Genomic DNA, 20,778 nt, shown 5'->3' with positions numbered 1-20,778 from the left:
CATGGTTTCTTGAAATGGTAGTTTTGGACCCCCCAAACTGAAATGGCGAAATAGAAGCATTTTAGAAACTGCAAAACGCGTCTTGGGATTAGCTTTTTCTTTGGGGTTTTAAAAAAAAAAGTTTTGTTGTTTTGTTTTCTTGGAGGCAAGGGGAGAGGGCTTGACCTCCACCCACCCGTGTTTCCATGTTTGGCCAATAGGCAATGCGTTTTAGTCTTCAGCTTTCTTTTACAGCCTTCCAATTCTTCCTTTATTGCATGCATTTGCATGTTTGTCTCTCATTAAAGCCATCTATGATAAGAGGATGCATGAAGTCACATAGATTTGTGTAACCATGAAGGTTGTTCTACGTCTTAAGTCTTGCAAGCAACCAATAAATAGTGTCACAGGTACATTTGGCAATGTAAGCATCTGATTATGTAAATGCTAAAGTAGTAGTTTGTATAGTATACTACACACACATGCCTTAATATTTGTATATTTATAGGTTCTTGTTTTGCCGTTTTGGATTGTATGTGAAATTCTGTTTCACGCTTTGAAATGTGTTTATGTTTCCCGTTTTCAAGACTCCTGCCAACTATGAAGACATGAGAGGTCTTCTTACATATTGGTTGTTCTACTAGCCTTCTACTTTGTATTTGACATTTCCTCCTAAATAGAGAGCTACCATGATGTCATCCCTTTAATAGAATTTCTCTTGTTGGAACAAGTTGTCTAATCATGAAGCATGTTTCTCTCTACAAGAGGTAGAATTGGCTGCACAAATGTAATGAGCATTGTTCTCTCTCCGAAAGAGTATATGATGCATTTAAAGATTTGATCTCTCTCTTGCTTATGAAAAATCCAAGTAGTTGTTATCAAAGCATAAGTATGCATTTTTTGGATGAAAAATTGTCAAGGTTAGCCATACTCAAATGAAGGCTTTTAGCTCTAATGCGCATGTGCACACATTTTGCATTCATGCCCACTATGCCTATACTTGTCATTGCTAAACCCCTCTAAGCTTATGTGCTTAGACACAAATTGTGGAACTTTTTCTTTCATGCCATGTATAGCTCACTTCTTTTTCCAAGCATGAAATATAAAGGGTTGATGTGTATCTAGCGTTGGCGGAGGGGAATCTTCGATTCGTCATATTTCTCAACTGAAGTATCAAAAGACAAGGCCAAGGGAAGATTTATTGCACATACAAAGGAGAAGGGAATGATCGATAGTAAGAGCTATGGAAATTTGAATATCCAAAATTTGACCAATCCAACACTACCATGAGCTCTGAAATGTTTGAAGTATTGAACTCCAAGTTTGGATGAGAAAGAAACAAGGCACTATAACAAATTTGGAACATGTCAAGAATGCCCAATCTTTTTTCGTTTTTGTGAAGTGGCTGTTCATTATCTCATAAATGTACAATTTGACAAAGTCTTGTCTAAAATATCAAAAACATTGGTGAAACACATCCATATAAGAGAGAGATAAATCACCCATGTGGCAACAACCATACAAAGATTGCTGTAGTGAGCCATGAAAGTAACTGCAAGGTTTGTAATGACTGAATGGCCATGAAAACACACACACACGTGCGCACGCACACACACACATGCTGGTGTCTTGCACTATACACCATACACCATCAAATGCTCTCCTTGGGCTGATGATTATTCTAGTTCCTTGTAAATGGAGATTAGCATGATACAAATGCATGAAAACTAGTTTTGCTATGTATATCTCGCCAAGTCTTTTTGAAGTCTATATTTCTTTTGCTTCATTGTAACACATTAATGTTTGCTGAGGCTGAAAATGGCCTATGAGACAAAACCATGTACAATAATAATTGTCATTAGACATTAGATTGTGACATGCTGAATGATGATCAGTGAAATACTGTGCAAAGAAGCTATACATGACTAGGTGTGATTGAATGATGATACCCTGACGCCTAGCTCCACCCCATTAGGATTGGTGGGTAGAGTATGTCATACATCTTTGATGAGATAGTTCGGGGGTAGCATCTAGATTAATCCCTCAGCTTGTGTTGCTGGTGGATTCCTCAGCTCTATCAAGCATTGCCTCTATAGATCTTGTATCTTTTCTCACTCTTTCCCTCACTATATGTCTTTTTCTATCTTCTCACTCTCTCGTTCTCTATTTCTCTCTTCCCATTTTCACACACACACACACACACACACACACACACACACACACACACACACATATATATATATATATATATATATAGAGAGAGAGAGAGAGAGAGAGAGAGAGAGAGAGAGAGAGAGAGACACACACACACACACACACACACACACACTCTCTCTCTCTCTCTCTCTCTCACGGACCAGAGATGCTTTGTGAGTAGTCATAAACCTTAAGAGGCTAAGGCTCTTATAGCCTTTGTAACCCCTCCCCTTGTAATTGTACTTTACTAAACTGTGTTCTGTCTTTGTGTAATTGCGATGGCTTTTGGGGATTGTGAGCTGCTTTGTGGATTTTCGGAGCTTTCATAAGGCTAATGTTGATCAAGATGAGGATAGTGATGATGTTGTTGCGGCTGATAGGAATGACATCGGCGAAGCTTTTTGGACAAGCACCCCTCTCTTTGTAGGTGCAGTGTGTGTGGTCTCTGTTTGGAAGAAATTGGTGAGCTATGATTGTTGCCCCCTTCTTTGTAGACTGTCTACATGTAGACTAGTAATGATGTGTAAAGCCTCTAAATCTCATGTAGAAATTGGCCAAAGTGCTGTTGGTCTGGGGACTCCATGACTAGTCTAAGGGAGGTGTCTCCTCTAAAAAGTGTGGGGTGTCTTGCTTTGACTGTACTATAGGCCCTACATCTGCAATGTAATGCTCTTTGCTGTCCACCTTCTCTTGGCATAGCCTACATATCCTCTCGGCTTTAGGGACGCAGGTTGCTCTCTTATTCTCAATCTCGAGTTGATGAGAGGAGACCTTGATGTGGTCAATGGCCACCCGCATTTGATGGGGCATGTATATGTCTAGATATTGAGGTCTCTCAATGAAACCATCTACTATTGTCTTCACAAAGTGGTCCATGTAGTGTAACATCTTTAGGGGGAGGGGTTGCGAGATCCATGTGTGTTGTATGTGCACTTGGTAGAAATCTTGTCACATGACCAGCTACCTCTTAGTGCGAGAGAGGTGTATGGAGGGGAAGTCAGGGTCATATTGGAAGGGGGGAGGTTGTCTATGCCGATCCCATATCTTGTGAGCCACACCTTGATTTGTGCATACCATGAGTTCTTGTGTCCTACATGTGCTAGTTGCCTAGAAGCCATAAAAGCTCTCCTAGGTAGTCTGTCTGGGTGCATGCAATATACTTTGAGTATGAAGTTGATGGTCTAAAAGAGGGCCTCCAACATTATGGGGGGTGCAACAAACTCCTCTCTTATGATCTCATGTTGTATTGATGATATGGGTCCTAGTTTGGGTACTTTGTGTATGAAGTTGATGGTTTGAAAGAGGGCCTCCAACATTATGGGGTGCATCAAACTCTTCTCTTATGATCTCATGTGGTACTGATGGTTTGCTGCATATTATCTGTGAGAGCATGATGATCAATGGTCTCTCAATTTGTGTCCATAGACACATAGCCAATGTCCATATTGGTGCACTATACATCAAGGCTGGTGTGATCAATGTGGCAAATAGCCACCTTTGTGTGTGGGGCTTATGAAAGTGCGTTTGATGGTACTCTCTCTCCGACATGGTGAATGCTGCATATCCTTGTGTAAGTGGATCTCTAGCTGCCTTTGCCATACTGAATCTGCTAGCGGATGCAATAAATGTGACCCCCAAGTAGACATACGAGTCCCACAACATCACTTGCCCAGCTTCTAGCGTGAAGACTGATCTCCTCCGCATTGGGGCTGATGTGTGGAAGATCAGGATCTTGGTTTTCCTAGGATTGATTGTCAATCTGCATTGTGTATAGAAGTTATATAGGGCATTTAGATGCCACCATAGACCCTCCTGTGACTCAAAGACCAAGACAATATCATCAGCATAAAGCATAATAGAGAGTAGTATACCTACTATGTCCTCCGTGTTTCTTTCTCCTTGTGATGCGGTCTTCAATCTCATCGATGCAGAGTCAAAGAGCATGGGGGAGATAGGGTATCCTTGCTGATGGTGCTAGAGACCACATAAGAAGTCCTCATGGGCATCTCACTTGTCCTATCACCTTGGTCCCTCTCGTAAAATGAATAGTTTCCCTAGATCATGTCCGATGGGATCCCAAGTGTTGGTAGCCTCTCTAGTAGTCTATCTTGTTGATTGTAGTAGATCATGTCTGATGGGATTCCAAGTGTCTGTAGCCTCTGTAGTAGTCTATCTTGTTGATTGTATCAAAAGTTTTGTGGAAATTTACAAAGGAGCAGTAGACTCTCTTCTTCCTAGCTTTGGCATGCTTGATCATACCTCTCAAGGTGACGATGTGGTCAAGTGTAGAGGACCCTTGTTTGAATATAGCCTCTTTTCTAGCTCTCAATCTCCTTGCTTAGCTCTACCTCCATCACTGCTCCATATATTTTGGCCAATGTGTGGCCTACCATGATGGTCTTGTAGTTATTGAGATCTAAGGTATCTCGAGACTTGTGGATAGGCACAATGGTATACATAGACCACTCGTCTGGAAAGCCTTCCACTGGTGCCATGTTAAACATGAAAGCAAGGAGAGGGACCAAAATGTCCACCACATAAATGAAGTGCTCATCTTGTATACGTGTATAATCCATTGACTGTTCATACGTGTATAATCCATCAATTGTTCATGTTGTAGGTGTTGTATTGCTTTTCTCACCAGATCATTGTGTAAAGAAAGTTGATGTGGTAGGGCGACGGTTTGGAGGGTGTAGAATCAATGCTGATATGGTGCATCATATAGTCTCTCTACATAGGAGTGCCATGTCTCTAGGTCTTCGATGGGCATGGGGTGGTGTGGCTCGTGTAGTTTGTGCCATGATGTGGTCACATTTCTACTCATAAATAGGTGGTATAGATCCTAACACCATGCCTTCTCATATGCTTGTTGTTTACGGTGAGTGAGGGCTCTTATGTGCCTCCAAGCCTCCTTTGTAATATGCCCTAGCCCTCTTTGGGTCTGAAGGTGTCTGTATAGTTTCTTGCACTTGTCATCATGCCATCATTCTTAGGCATGATCCTAGGTCAGGTGTGTCCCATAGTATGTGTAGAGTATAGGAAGCTTTGGAGGGCCACTAAGTGTAGGATGGAGGTAAGTTGGGAGGTGAGTATCCTTAGGGGAGCAATATGGTTGAATTGGGTGAGCCCTTTATAGATGTGGTGATTGCACATGCCAGCTAGCTCATGTGTGAAATAGAAGATGATGGGCTAGGTATGGGCGGTAGTTAGAATCTGTGGGCATAGGGAAGTGGACATGGTGAGAGATAGCTTATAGATAGGTATAGTCCACTCCAATTGGGGCAAGGGGGGGGGGGGGGGGGGGTGAAATGGTGAAGGATTGATTAGCTCCATTTTCTTAATGGAGCATAGGATATAGTCCGCTATGTTGGAATTGGCTAGGTTGGAAGCAAGTCATTGCTCCGGATTCGAGCCACTTCCTCATCCAGTTGTAGATAACGAGATGGTATCGTGACCATAGCTCTAACAATTGCTGGCCATATCATGTGCTCTCTTCTCCAATGTCCACTAATACCTTACTTGTGGTTGCATCCTCTACATCCATCACTTGTGGTCAGTGGTTGCCTTAGTCCTTAAAATACTATGTTACACTATCTACTTTGTGCTTGGCATTAAAATCTCCCACCAAGACGATCTCTCATAGTCCAGAGTCGTGTATAATCTCAGCTGAGAGGTTTGTGAACGGCGACTTCACATTTGCTCCTCCATCACTCTTGCTCTTGCTGCCGTGTGTCCCTAGTGGCATATCTCGATCCTTGTTAGAATTGGGTGCAATGATGGAAGTGTAGAAGACTATTGTAATAGATTGCACAAGGGAGAAGAAAGAGACACTACCACTACAAAGGGGGAACTCATAGATATGCTTGGGAAATGGAATCTATATACCAATACATGAGATAGTCACATACAACAGTGAGTCATAGGCTGTGTGGATACTGATACTGACTCCCTCTCTCCAACAAGACTTGCAACTGATTAATGAATGAGGAGGGAGCCACTGAATAAATAGCAAAAATATGCCAATATTTGAATCAGGTCGGCCAACAAACAAAATAATAATAAAAGTTGGTTAGCCATAAAATAATGACTAAATCCTCAAAAATAGGTGCTAGGAAAGTGCACAAAAGAAACTCCTGTGCTGCCTAACCCATTAAACTATACCTAGACTCACTCATGTGTAGACTAATGTGCTAATACCCTCTCTAGATTATGCGTGATTTGCTACAATACAATGATACAATGATAATGACTCATCATAGTACAATCAGAATAGGACCATGGATACCCAAGCAGTGGGTAATCAAGCCACCACCAAGTTGCCTTGGAGAGAACTTGATGTCGATGCTGATCATACGGGCTCTTGAAAATAGAGAAGGATCATTGCTGCTCTCTATGTTTGTCAAACAATGCCTCGTAATAGCATATGTGGGTCAAAAATGCCTTTGAGCATACGTGACCATGGGTCCCCTCCCTTCGGCTAGACTGCTGAAGTGTCCCCTATGTGCTTGGACTAGAAGCCACTCCCACTATGTCAAGAAGCAACCCATCATGAACCTTTCTAGCTCCAAGATTTTAAAACTTACCAAAATTTAGTTGATTGCAGAATGGAAGTCCCTCTCTGGATCCTAGGGACTTGTATACTTTTATAGATGAGGCTCACGTGCCTCACCTCACCACCTTCTCACATTCCCTCTCTAGCACTGGAGAGTTGTGAGGGATGACTGCATCACTAGCACAAGAAAGTAGTGGAAGGAGGGGCAGTCATGGCCATCCCTCTCTTGGCCCCCTTTCTCGATAGAAGATGAGGCCTTTCATGCCTTGGCCTTTGTCTTAGTCAGAGGAGCTGAACTAGAGTCAGAGGAGGATGAGGACGATTTGTCGGAGGAGTCCATATCTTGCTTTTTCTTCTTCTTCTTCTTCTTCTTCTTCTTTTGAGAAGCCACGAACTCTTTGCAATCCTTATGTAAGTGGCCCTTCTTCCCACAATGATAATACTGGACCTTCGTCTTCATCTGCCTATCATTCCTCTTTGAAGTGATAAATGCTCTATTGTGGCCACCATGTTGAGAGGAAAGCCTCCCTTGTAACCTCAAGGATGCCTCGTGCTCAAGGAGCGTCGAGGACATATGAGTGAAGTCCACTTGTTGTGCAAAGATTTGGAGGCTGCCCAACATCAGCCTTGGGCTGATTTGCATTTTGATTATCTTTTCCTTTGCCTTTGCACCTAGAAAGCATGGCTGAATCACTTGAACGTAGGGTCATATTCTTCCGAATCTGCTCCTCTTGAAGTAAGAGGCTGGTCAACTCCATGAATGTGAGGGGCTGAGTTGCCCCCTCTCAATGACGAATTTAATTTAGTGTGAAAACCAAGGTATGACTGTGGAAGAGTATTCAAAGTGATTTTCACCATCTCACCATCTTTAATCATATTATCAATAATGAGCAGCTGCTCATGCAAATCCTGAATGTATGTGATGTGATATGTCATAGAATCACCTTCATTCATGTGAGCATTGACCAACTCTTTTTGCAAGAGATGCAGGCCTCATACTTAGTTGCAAACATTGCTCCAAGCAACCCAAGTTGCATGCGAGTTTTGCAAGATTTAATGCGAGGTAAATTGATAGAGCGCTTGTCCATCTGTAGAATCCCATTTCTTCTTGTTAGGTGTAACTACAACGGAGGTAGTAGCAGGCTATCCTCTATCTCTTGCATGGGAGGATTGTGTACCAGGAGCAACCATCTCTCCTTGTGTGGGGAGGAGGTGTGCTAGGAGCAATCACTGTGGGTTGAACTTCATTACTAGTGACATAATCCCATAAATTCTTGACCACAAGGAGGTTCCGAATCATGAAATTCCTAAAGGATTAATCCGTACTATCTAATTTGTCCTCACTGGTGAGAATGCCAAGAACATCACCGTTATTCCTTGTGATTGCTGAATCAGAACTGAATGGAACCTATAAAGAAGACTTCCAACATTGAAGAGGCATAGAGAATACATAATCCTCTTCTAGATCCCAATGCAAACAAGAGTACTTGATGTACCAAAATTGTCAAGTGCTGAATCTCTACTATGTAACCAAAGAATGGCTATCAATGCCTCGATTTTTGTGCCCAAACTGATCAAAACAGCAATTTAATGCTGTACTACCACCTGCAGCATGCATTTGAAGGCATAAGAATGCAGAAATTCAGAATTTCTTACAGCCAACAATTAATGTCGGTGGTGAATCCTGAGATTTCAGTGCCAACAGGAGTTGATTTCAACAAAAGCCCCAAAGTTTTTGATTGGTATTTCTTGAAATTTCAGAAATTGGGCAGGTTGGCCAAACGCCCCCATTTCGGGGTGTCAAGTATGTAAAATTGAAAATTTCTCCAAAATTCAGGATGCGATGGGCAACATGGACTGGGAATTGCACAAATTTCAGAAAACCGTCAAGGGTTTCTGAGCGTTTTTGTGCAGCTGAAAATTGCAGAGACAGGCAAGAGGGACCAGAAAATGCACAAATTTTTGAAAACTCTTAAGTTCAAAAATTCGGGTTTCCTTGTTTTTCAAAATTCTGCAGAAAATGGTGGGTAGGGTGGGGAAAATGGTGGGCAGGGCTGAGACTCGAGAGAGGCTGCATGTAAGGTTGCAACAGCAGCAAATTCTTTTCTTTCAGAACTGCAGTGGCTCTTTTCTCCAAAATTGCAGCTCCTCCCTCGCTCCTCTTCCTTCCTTGCTGGGTGGACTTCGCGTAGGTGGCACCAGTTGAGTGGTGGCGAGAACAGACCTGCGTGGCTAGCTTTGATAGCAATTGTTGAGAGAGAGAGAGAGAGAGAGAGAGTCAATACCACACACTAAAGCATTGGGCGTTGTCCATAGAATTGACCAATTCTTACAGAGAAGTAGAAGATTTAGACTTTGATGTTCCTTTGTAGCCTATTGGTGCTGTTACATTTCTAGATCCATGTGCTAATACTACCCCACGATATTTTTTAATATTTGGTTTATGCCACAAAACATTTGGCTGCTCATTAAAGTTGTCCACCTTGTTGGTCTGAATATACCCTACAACAACATTGAATGATATCTTCTTGTTTGCTTTCCGATTGCTTGTTGCCTACAACCTTGTTGATTGCCATAGTTGCTTACATCACATGTGCCCAACCAGCCATGCGGGCATGTTGCTTGATACTCCTGTTATCTATTTGCCCCATATCACGATTTTGTCACTTACCTATTGTCACAGTGCCTTGTTGGCTTATGACCATCTACACATGGGTGATGTCCAATTTACGCTGAATTCTTCTCCTCTAGAATTGCAGTTTGTCCTCAGGTGTGATGTACCGGTTTGAATCAACAAAAGATGTAGTGAGCCTTAGAGGCAATTGCCACAAGGCTCCAGTGTGAGAGTGCGCAACGGAAGAAGGAACATGGAGAGAGAGAGAGAGAGAGAGAGAGAGAGAGTCGCCTGTGCGCCTATCCCTACCACCGCCCGTTTGACCTGCGGATCAATGCCCCTGCCGTCGCCTAGACCTGCGCGCCCTGTCAGACTGAACCGTCGACGCCTTACGACCTGCCTGATCCGCCTGTGGTCGCTTGCTCTGCGTCAGCATGGAGCGCCCTGTCAAACTGCCCTGTCGACGCCTGACGACTGAACGCCTGCTTCGCCTGCTCTGTGTTAGCGTGTAGGGCTGAGGCAGCTGCGTTGATGCCTCACCGGTGCCTGACCCGCTACCCTGTGTACCCTCTTTTCCGCCCCTACTACAAGCAGGGGTCATCCGACTTAGACGGACCATACGCGAGGCAGAGAAAGTGCCCAACCCTAATCGTTTCTGCTCAGCGCTTCCTTCCTGCCTGCGCCCCCTCTACTCCTGTAGGGCTGGGACCAGAGAGAGAGAGAGAGAGAGAGAGAGAGAGAGAGAGAGAAGGTCTCAGCAATTTAGTCAGTTTATAGCCTGGAAGAGAGAGAGAGAGAGAGAGAGAGAGAGAGAGAGAGAGAGAGAGAGACGAGTTTTGAGAGAGAGAGAGAGAGAGAGAGAGAGAGAGAGAGAGAGAGAGAGAGAGACGAGTTTTGAGAGAGAGAGAGAGAGAGAGAGAGAGAGAGAGAGAGAGAAAGAGAGAGAGAGAGAAAAACGTCTGGTCGCGATGGGGATCGAGCGTGGAGAACGGAGCGATGGCGACCTGCCGTGACCCGTCTTCTGCAGCGACCTGGCTTGCGCCTGCTTTTTCTGCCCCGCTTCTGCACGCAGGCTCTGCGCCCGTCCGCCATCGTCTGCAGGTCCGCCGCCTGCGTCTGCAGGCCCGCCGCCTGCGTCTGCAGGCCCTCCGCCCTCGTCAGCAGGCTCTGCACCCGTCCGCCATCGTCTGCAGGTCCGCCGCCTGCGTCTGCAGGCCCCGCCTTCGTCAGCAGGCCCCGCCCTCGTCTGCAGGCCCTCCGCCTGCGTCTGCTGGCCCCGCCCTCGTCTGCAGGCCCTCCGCCCTCGTCAGCAGGCCCCGCCGCCTGAGCCCCGTCATCCTAGTCTGCAGGCCCCGTCTGCAGGCTCCGTCGCCCTCGGCTGCGTGCCTGATCTCCTGTCGCCCCTGCTTCGCAGCAACTCTGTGGCTGACGGTTCAGCAGAGAGAGAGTTCGTCCTCTGTGTGAAGACAGCAGTATGGCTGGCCTGGATTTGGATTTTCTTGATCGGACGGTGGCAGCCCTTGGCCCTGATTCCGATGCAGAGGAGCCGGAAGATATGGTGCCATGCACGGAGGAGTTGCCGCCGAGTTCGGAACAGCCGCCTGCCGGCAAACGCTCCAAGCCTACGCCTGATGAGCCCATGAGTCCTCCGGAACGCTCCTATGCGCAAGTGGCCTCTGATCCGGTGGATTCGCAGGAAATCGACTGGGAGCATTTGCTGGACTTCGCCAATACTCTGCTTGGCGATTATGTCCAGCATAATACCGAATCTTTTTCTGTTGTGGGAACGGACGATGTGCTGGAAGCGACGGTGGACCCCAAATCAGTCTTGCGATCCTTCTCCGTGTTCTATGACCGTGCAGTTATTCTTTTCTTCACTGGCAGGATCCCAATGCTTTCGCATATTCGCCAGTGGCTGCACCATCTATTGCAAGGGGAGTCGGTTGAGGAGATTTTCCTTGGACCTCGCGGGTTTTATGAGGTCCTGCTGAAATCGGAAACGCATCGCGCTGAGCTCCTGTCCAAGTTGCCGCTATTCTTTGATCGCCGCCTGGTTCATGTTGTGCCATGGCGCCCCATGGCCGACTTCCAGCGTCTGCTTCAACGCGAATGCCCGGTGTGGGTAGAGGTGGAAAACTGTCCGGCGGTCTATTGGCCCATGTTGAAGGATGCGATGGCAGTTGTGGGAACAGTGCTGGTTCCCCCAAGCCTCAGGGCGATGAACCGCAACCGTTTATGCATGCTATGGGACACGGCCAGGAAAAGGCCTGCGTGGCTTCGCCTCAATTGTTCGGGCATGCATCCTTTGTATTTTCGCTTAAAATGGGGCAACTTTGCGGGCCACTGCTTTTCATGTGGTAAATTGGGGCATTTCATGGCCGAATGCCCTGAAAAGCAATCGTCTTCGGATGATGCGCAGGTTGTGCTGCCCAAGGACGACATGGTGCTTGATGCCACGTCCCAGGAAGCCCTTCAGTCTCCTCATGTCATGGACAAAGGCAAACAACAGGTCCGAAGTGTGGATTCCCGTCGTACTGACTGGATTGAGGCACGTCCTCAAAAAGGCAAAAAGTTGGATGCAGGCCTGGCGGATCCTGGGCCTTCTGCTTCCCAGGATTTCGTGCGCACGTATACGCGCCGGAAAGAAATGGCCACTTTACAGCAGGCTCCGCGTCCTAGGGCCCCGTCGGGCCCCCGCAATCAGTCTCCAAGGAGAGCCTATACCGACGGCCCCAGAGGCCCACCTGCCAAGCTGGCGTTCGATGCCAAAGGAAATGTTATTACACCCTGGGATCGGCGTTATCCCCGCCCCTCTCCCAAGGCAGTGGATTGCCCTTCTACCTCCAACGCAGGTCGCCAGAATTCTTTTGCAGTATTGGCTGATTTTCTGGATGAGGGTGTCCTGGATGCTCTCGCGGAAAAGGTGAAATCGAGGCAGCAGGTGCCTCGTTCCTGACTTCCTTCTTTGAGGATACATGAAGATAGCCACGTGGAATGTGCGAGGCATTTGCTCTCGCCATAAGCAACATGCCATGTGGACCGTCTTGCATGAGAACCAGTGGGATGTATTGTGTGCAGTTGAGCACAAAAGTCACGGTGAAGCAGGAAAAGTGATGGATTGTCATGGATTCCGCCTGTTTTATGCAGGGACCCATGCTACGCACTATTCGGGCGTGCTGATGATTGTCCATGAGAAATATCAGCCTGTCCTTGTTAAAAATGATGTGCAGGGCCGCTTTCTGGTGATCGAAGTCTTATTTGAAGGCGAGATTTTATGGCTGTTGGGCCTCTATGCTCCGAATGATCCCGCATCCCGGCGGAATCTTTGGTCCACTTTGCAGGGCTCCATGTCACTCGGCCGAAGGGGATTCTTGATGGGAGATTTCAATATGTGTGTCGACTCTTCTCAGTCCACTTCAGGGCATTCGGTAATGGATACGCCGGAAAGCCGGGTGTGGAGTTCTTTTGCTATGCACGTGCTCAAGCAAGATCTTTGGTCGTGGCTTCACCCTTCTTTTTCAGGGTTTACTTTTCATTCCGCACAATATGCAACTACCTGGTCGCGGCTGGACAGAATGTATATCATGCAGGGCGATGACTTTCTTCCCGACATGCTGGAAATGAAGGTCTTGCGGCAATATGCGTTGTCGGACCATTTCCCCCTCCAGCTTGAGATGCGGGCACACTCTATTGCACCTTTTGTGCAATTCCTGGATAGGCTCCCTTTACGTTTCAACTCCTCTTATCTGAAGCATTCAGTTTTCCAGGGCTATATGCAGCAGTTGATTGAGAGGTTCTTATTGGACTTCGCCTCTGAGGGCTGGCCTTCATTTGCACGGCTGCTCTCTAATGTGCAGCGGGTTGCTCGCCAGTATGGGATCCATCATGCCTCGCTTTGCCGCCGTCGTCGACATGCAGCAGAAGACTTACTGGCCTTGGTCCGTTCCTTGCTCCTGGATTCCCCTGATGATGATTTTCTGCTGTCTCTGGAGAGGCGGTTGGCCCATCTCATTCAAGTGTTTCAGCTGAAATCTTATCAACAGGCCAAGCTGCACAACTTGATGGACACAATGCAAGATAGCACCTGCCAGTCTCATAAGTTCTTTCGCGCCTTGCATGCATCTCCGCCCCGCGAAAATATGACCAGACTCCAGGATTCGGAAGGTCGCATGGTCACGGATCCGCAGACCATTGTCACTATGTGCAGAAACTATTTTATGGATCTTCTTGGTTCCTCTTCCTCGCCTTCTAGCCAAGTTACGCATGCCCGTGCGGTCTTCTATCATCTGGTCCGCCAGCAGGTTCCAGTTGATATGCAAGCCGCTTTGGAGACGGATATTTGCGAGGACGAGGTTATGGATGTTTTGTTGCACCTGCCAAATGATAAAAGCCCTGGCTGGGATTGTCTCACTAATGAATTCTTTCAGATCTCGGCCACGCAGTTGGCAAAGCCATTGGTGGCCATGTTTCAGCAGGTGTGGGAAACGGGGGTCATGCCCTCCTCATGGAAAGAAGGCCTTATCAAACTAATTCCAAAGGTCCCTTCGCCGTCAAAGTTGCAACACTGGCGACCAATCTCTTTGATGGGCTCCATGTATAAAATCTACTCCAAAGTGCTGGCGAATCGGCTCCACAAGCACCTTCCAGCTATTGTGCATCCTCTCCAATATGGTTTCATTAAGGGCCGCAACATTCTGCATAATATCTTAAATGTGCAAATGGCCATTGACTATGCGCGGCACTCCGGTCAGGAAGTGGTATTGATCCAATTGGACTTGGAAAAGGCATTTGATTATGTGGACTGGTCTTTCATTGCAGACCTCATGTCGGCTATGGGCTTTGGTACCCGAATGTCCCGATTGATCTACACCATTAGTGCTGAGGCTTCCTCCAGAGTTATGCTTAATGGTGGAGTTACAGAGCCATTTGTCCTTGCACGCTCGGTCCGACAGGGTTGTCCTTTGAGCCCTCTCTTCTTTGCCCTGGCGACTCACCCGGTCCTTTCAATGTTATCCTCCATGGCAGCCTCTGCCCAGCTGGCCGGTCTGTCTCTTCCGTCGGGTCAGCACTTCGTTAGCCAATCTTTGGCGGATGACACCTTTATGATTTTGCAGGCGGACAGGGACAACATTCGAAGGGCATTAGATGTTTGGACACTCTTTGGTCAGGCCTCTGGGCTTCGCATCAATGCCCTTAAGTCAGCCCTTCTCAGTTGTACGGAGCCTGATTTGCAGTCCTTAGGCTGGCAAGGCCGGGTGGTTTCCCGTGGCTCCATTGTCAGGCATCTTGGATACCCATTGGGGGTGGATGTACGGCCAAAAGCCCTGCTGGAGTGGATTTCACAAAAATTGGCAGCAAAGTTTATGTATTGGAAGTCGCAAGCGTGGCCATTCCATGTCCGCCTCAAAGTGGCCCAGACAATCATGCTTCCAATGCTAACGTATTTCCTGCCATTGTTGCCATGGACTCCTACTACTTTGAAGGCCCTCACTCAGCCCATCCGTTTCATGCTATGGAAGAAGGACTCACTGCAGGCCGGCATTTCCTGGATTTCTTGGTCACACGCATGTTAGCTCTCCGTTGGTCCCTTTTTCGTGCCATGTGTGTGGATCACCACCCTTGGTCCATCATAGCCTGTTATTTTCTTGAGGACAGCGGGCTCCGCCATGGCAACACACGGCTTCGGGCCTCCTGGTGGCATGTCCTTAATGCTGACTCTCGTGTTTCCAGTCCCTCTTCCTCTTTGTTACTGCACTTGGTCGCCTCTTGGAAAGTGGTGCTCCAAAAGGCCCGCTGGCACCCAGTGGGGGACCGCTTGCAGACTAACTCCTTTCAGCTGGAATTGTTGGCAGTGTCGAGACTCCTTTCATGGGAAGATAAACATCAACTCAGACCAAGATTTAATCGCATGGCCCGTTTAGGTGTGATGTCGGTTGCGGATGCTACCCTTGCTACTCGCAATGTCCTCGTCTCATTTCGGACTGTTCGCCGACTCTTTAAGATCCCGCGTGGATACCGTGATTTGTGGGAGCAGCTTTCGTCGAAGCTTCAGGGTCGGCAACCCTTTCCTGCCTTGACGGTGGATCGCCCTTGGCAGGACTGGGATCTTGCAGGCCGCCTGAGTCTGGAAAAGGCCTCCACTAATCAGGTGTATCATCTTCTTGTTCAAGATCACCAATGGCTGGGAGAGAAAGCTAACACTGTTTGGGGACTGCAGAAATCGCTGTCATGGTGGCACAAAACGCTGATGGAGGGCTGGCAAAATAAGACACCTTTCAAATGCAAGGTTTTTCTTTGGCGGGTAATGATTGGTGGTCTTCCTCTGGCCTCGGCCCTTGCCAAGCGTCGCATCTCGAATGGCAATTGTTTCTTCTGTACCACACCGGCGGAATCGGCCCGACATCGTTTTCTCTCTTGCCCGCTCGCCAAGAATATCTGGTCACTCTTGTCGCACATTTGGCGCGCGGTGGTGGGATCCTCGCTAACTCCTTTCGATTGGGTTTTTGTGCGCCCGATGTATTCCGCACCGCCACAGTTGCATGAGAAGATCTTATTTCACTTTTTCAGATATTGGGGATGCTGGCACATTTGGACCACGCGCAACGCTTTTCTCTTTGATTCGGCCTCTAATGTACCCCGACATATTGCCAGGCTTAAAGGGCTCTTGCATTGGCAGCTGGATATCATCCGACACTCCGACTTGCTCCCTCGTGAGGATTTGCATCCGTGGCATATGGCAATTGCCTCTGGGTCGTTGCCATGATTGGTGTAACTTTTTCAGTGCATTACTATGGGGCTTCCCCACACGTTGGCCGAGGGCCCTCGTGTATCTTGTAATCAGAAAAAAGAGAGAGAGAGAGAAAGAGAAAACCTCTTCACATGATGGCTTTGTGTCATCATGTATCTTGTAATCCAGTAATCTTGTATTTTTTTCGTAATTAATATAATTACCTTTTACGAAAAAAAAAAAGAGAGAGAGAGAGAGAGAGAGAGAGAGAGAGAGAGGAGCGAAGTATGGCTGGTCTGGATATGGCTTTTCTCGACCAAACGGTGGCAGCCCTTGGTCTAGATTCTGACGTAGAGGAACCAGAGGATATGGTTCCTTGCACAGAGGAGATGCCTCCTGCTCCTGACTTTCAGCCTGCGGGCTAACGCTCCAAGCATGCTCCGGAAGAGACAATGGGTCATCAGGACCGCTCTTATGCGTAGGTTGCCTTTGATTCTGTGGATTCGTAGGATATTGACTGGGAGCATTTGCTGGAGTTTGCCAACACTGTGCTTGGCGATTATGTCCAACATAATCATGAAGCTTTCTCGGACTGTGGATCTGATGATGCTCTGGAAGCCACGGTGGACTCGAAAAATGTCTTGCACTCTTTTTCGGTGTTTTATGACCGTGTTGTCATACTCTTCTTCACTCGTAGGATCCCAGGGCTTTCCCATATTCGCCAGTGGTTGCACCATTTACTACAAGGGGAGTGTATTGAGGAGATTTTTGTCGGGTCCCGAGGCTTCTATGAGGTGCTGTTGAAATCGAAAAAGCATCGGGCTGATCTCCTCTCTAAGCAGGGGTCATCCGACTTAGACGGACCATACGCGAGGCAGAGAAAGCGCCCAACCCTAATCGTTTCTGCTCAGCGCTTCCTTCCTGCCTGCGCCCCCTCTACTCCTGTAGGGCTGGGACGAGAGAGAGAGAGAGAGAGAGAGAGAGAGAGAGAGAGAGAGAGAGAGAGAGAGAGAGAGAGAGAGAGAGAGAGAGAGAGAGAGAGAGAGAGAGAGAGAGAGAGAGAGAGAGAGAGAGAGAGAGAGAGAGAGAGAGAGAGAGAGAGAGAGAGAGAGAGAGGGGGGAGGGAGGGAGGGAGGGAGGGAGGGAGGGAGGCTGGGACCAGAGAGAGAGAGAGAGAGAGAGAGAGAGAGAGAGAGAGAGAGAGAGAGAGAGAGAGAGAGAGGGAGGGAGGGAGGGAGGGAGGGAGGGAGAGGAGCGAAGTATGGCTGGTCTGGATATGGCTTTTCTCGACCAAACAGTGGCAGCCCTTGGTTTGGATTCTGGCGTAGAGAAACCAGAGGATATGGTTCCTTGCACAGAGGAGATGCCTCCTGCTCCTGACTTTCAGCCTGCGGGCTAACGTTCCAAGCATGCTCCGGAAGAGACAATGGGTCATCAGGACCGCTCTTATGCGCAGGTTGCCTCTGATTCTGTGGATTCGTAGGATATTGACTGGGAGCATTTGCTGGAGTTTGCCAACACTGTGCTTGGCGATTATGTCCAACATAATCATGAAGCTTTCTCGGACTGTGGATCTGATGCTCTGGAAGCCACGGTGGACTCGAAAAATGTCTTGCACTCTTTTTCGGTGTTTTATGACCGTGCTGTCATACTCTTCTTCACTCGCAGGATCCCAGGGCTTTCCCATATTCGCCAGTGGCTGCACCATTTATTACAAGGGGAGTGTGTTGAGGAGATTTTTGTCGGGCCCCGAGGCTTCTATGAGGTGCTGTTGAAATCAAAAAAGCATCGGGCTGATCTCCTCTCTAAATTGCCATTGTTCTTTGATCGCCGTTTGGTCCATGTTGTGCCATGGCGCCCTATGGCAGACTTTCAGCGCCTGCTTCAACGTGAATGCCCGGTGTGGGTTGAAGTGGAAAATTGCTCGGCTGTCTATTGGCCTTTGTTAAAGGATGCCATGGCCGTTGTGGGAACTGTTGTGGTCCCCCCGAGCCTAAGGGCCATGAATTGTAACCGTTTGTGTATGTTATGGAACACTGCTAGGAAAAGGCCTGCATGGCTTCGGATTAATTGTTCTGGCATGCATCCTTTGCACTTTCGTTTGAAATGGGTCAACTTTGCAGGTCACTGCTTTTCGTGTGGAAATTTGGGGCATTTTATGGCCGAATGCCTAGAGAAACAACCGTCTTCAGACGAGGAGCATGTTGTGCTACCTATGGAAGACATGGTGCTTGATGCTCCGTCACAGGATGCAGCCTAGGCACCTAAAGTTTTTGATAAAGGTGAACAACCTGTTTCGGGATTGGATTCCCATGGCAATGACTGGGTTGAGGCACGTCCAAAAAAAGGTAAAAAGTTTGATGCTGGCTTGGCAGATACTGGGCCTAATGTCTCACAAGATTCCATGTGCACCTATATATGCAGGAAAGAAATGTTGTCCTCAGAGCACGTTGTGCGTACTATGGTTCCTTCCGCTCCCCGTAATCAATCTACTCGGAAAGCATATACAGACGGTCCTAAGGGCCCACCCGCTAAGTTGGCGTTTGATACGAGAGGGAATGTGATTACACCATGGGATCGTCGGTATCCCCGTTCCATCCCCAAGATAGTGGATATTCTGTCTATCTCCAAAGCTGGCCGTCAGAACTCTTTTGCCGTGTTAGCTGATTTTTTGGATGAGGGTGTCCTTGACATTCTAGCAGAAAAGGTTAAATCAAGGCAAGCGGTGCCTCGCTCCTGATTTTCTTTTTGAATACACATGAAGTTAGCCACGTGGAATGTGCGTGGCATTTGTTTTCGCCATAAGCAACATGCCATGTGGACCGTATTGCATGAGAATGAGTGGGATGTCTTGTGTGCGGTTGAGCACAAGAGTCATGGTGAAGCATGAAAAGTTGTGGATTGCCATGGATTTCGCTTGTTTTATGCAGGGACATATGCAGGGCATTATTCTGGTGTGCTTATGATTGTGCATGAGAAATATCAGCCTGTTCTTATTAAAAATGATGTACATGGTCGCTTTGTGGTAGTTGAAGTTTTATTTGAAGGAGAGATCTTATGGTTGTTGGGCCTCTATGCTCTGAATGACCCTTTATCCTGCCGGGATCTTTGGCATTCTTTGAAGACCTCCTTGTCACTTGGCAGACGGGGTTTTTTGATGGGGGATTTTAATATGTGTGTGGATTCTTCACAGTCCACTTCCGAGCATTCGGTGATGGACGCGCCGGAAAGTTGGGTGTGGAATGTGTTTGCGCTTACGGTACTTAAGCAAGATCTATGGTCTTGGCTCCACCCTTCTTCTACAAGGTTCACTTTCCATTCGGTGCAGTATGCAACTACATGATCGCGGTTGGACCGAATGTACATTATGCAGGATGATGATTTTCTTCTTGAGATGTTGGAAATGACAGTCTTGCAGCAATATGCCTTGTCGGACCATTTCCCTCTCCAGCTTGAGATGCTTGCACAACCCATTGCACCTTTTAAGCAATTGTTGGATAGATCCCTTTACGTTTCAACTCGTCTTATTTGAAGCACTCAATCTTTCGGGGTTATATGCAGCAATTGATTGATAGATTTTTATTGGACTTTGCCACTGAGGGCACTGCTTACTTTGAACGATTGCTCTCAAATGTGCAGCGGGTTGCTCGGCAGTATGGGATTCACCATGCCTCGCTTTGTCGGCGGCGCCGACACGCAACGGAGGACTTACTGCTTTGGTTTGTTCTCTGCTGGTGGACACTCCAGATGATGAATTTCTGCTGTGACTGGCGATGCGCTTGGCCGATCTTATTAAAGAGTTTCAGTTAAAATCTTATCAGCAAGCCAAATTGCAAAATTTAACTGAGAATTTGCAAGATAGTGCTTGTCAAACTCATAAGTTCTTTCGCGCTCTGTATGCCTCTCCTGCTCGAGAAAATATGACTAGACTCCAGAATTCAGAAGGTCGAATGGTCACTGATCCTCAGACTATTGTCAATATGTGCCGGAATTATTTTCTAGATCTTCTTGGTTCTTCTAAGTCACCTTCTGACTAAGTTACGCATGCACGTTCAATCTTCTATGATCTGGTCCGACATCAAGTTCCACTTGATATGCAAACTGCGTTGAAGACAGATATTTTTGAGGAGGAGGTTATGGAGGTTTTGTTACACCTGCCTAAGGATAAAAGTCCTAGTTGGGATGGTCTCACCAATGAATTCTTTGAGAGTTCGGCTACCCAATTGGTGAAGCCATTGATAGCTATGTTTCAGCAGGTTTGGGAAACAGGGTCCATGCCTTTCTCCTGGAAAGAAGGTCTTATCAAACTGCTTCCAAAGGTCCCTTCGCCGTCGATGTCGCAACATTGGAGACCAATTTCTTTGATGGGTTCGACGTATAAAATCTTTTTCAAAGTGCTGGCGAATCGGCTCCACAAGCATCTTCCGGCCATTGTGTATCCTCTTCAATATGGTTTCATTAAGGGTCGCAATATTTTGCATAATATCTTAAATATGCAGATGGCTATTGACTATGCAAGGCACTCTAGTCAGGAAGTGGTCTTGATTCTATTGGATCTGGAAAAGGCTTTTGAATATTTAGACTGGTCTTTCATTGCAGAACTTATGTCTACTATGGGCTTTGGTACTCGGATGTCCCGCTTGATCTACACCATTAGTGCTGCGGCTTCTTCGTGTGTGATGCTAAATGGTGGTGTTACAGAGCCCTTTG

General features: G+C 47.1%; 1 protein-coding gene and 1 pseudogene across 3 annotated transcripts in view; one reads left to right on the top strand and one right to left on the bottom strand.

Moving 5' to 3' along the window:
• Nucleotides 1-20,778, top strand: part of LOC148035964 (uncharacterized) — a 120,135-nt gene that overhangs the window by 7,360 nt on the left and 91,997 nt on the right. The gene's annotated exons all lie outside the window — the stretch shown is intronic.
• Nucleotides 2,708-3,252, bottom strand: LOC148035967 (uncharacterized; annotated as a pseudogene).

This window comes from Lygodium microphyllum, chromosome 5 (assembly GCF_053477565.2).
Source record: "Lygodium microphyllum isolate KBCC chromosome 5, Lygodium_microphyllum_v1.1.10, whole genome shotgun sequence".
Lineage (NCBI taxonomy): Eukaryota > Viridiplantae > Streptophyta > Polypodiopsida > Schizaeales > Lygodiaceae > Lygodium > Lygodium microphyllum.
Note: the sequence above shows the minus strand (reverse complement) of the source record. Positions and strands in the feature narration are given on the sequence as shown.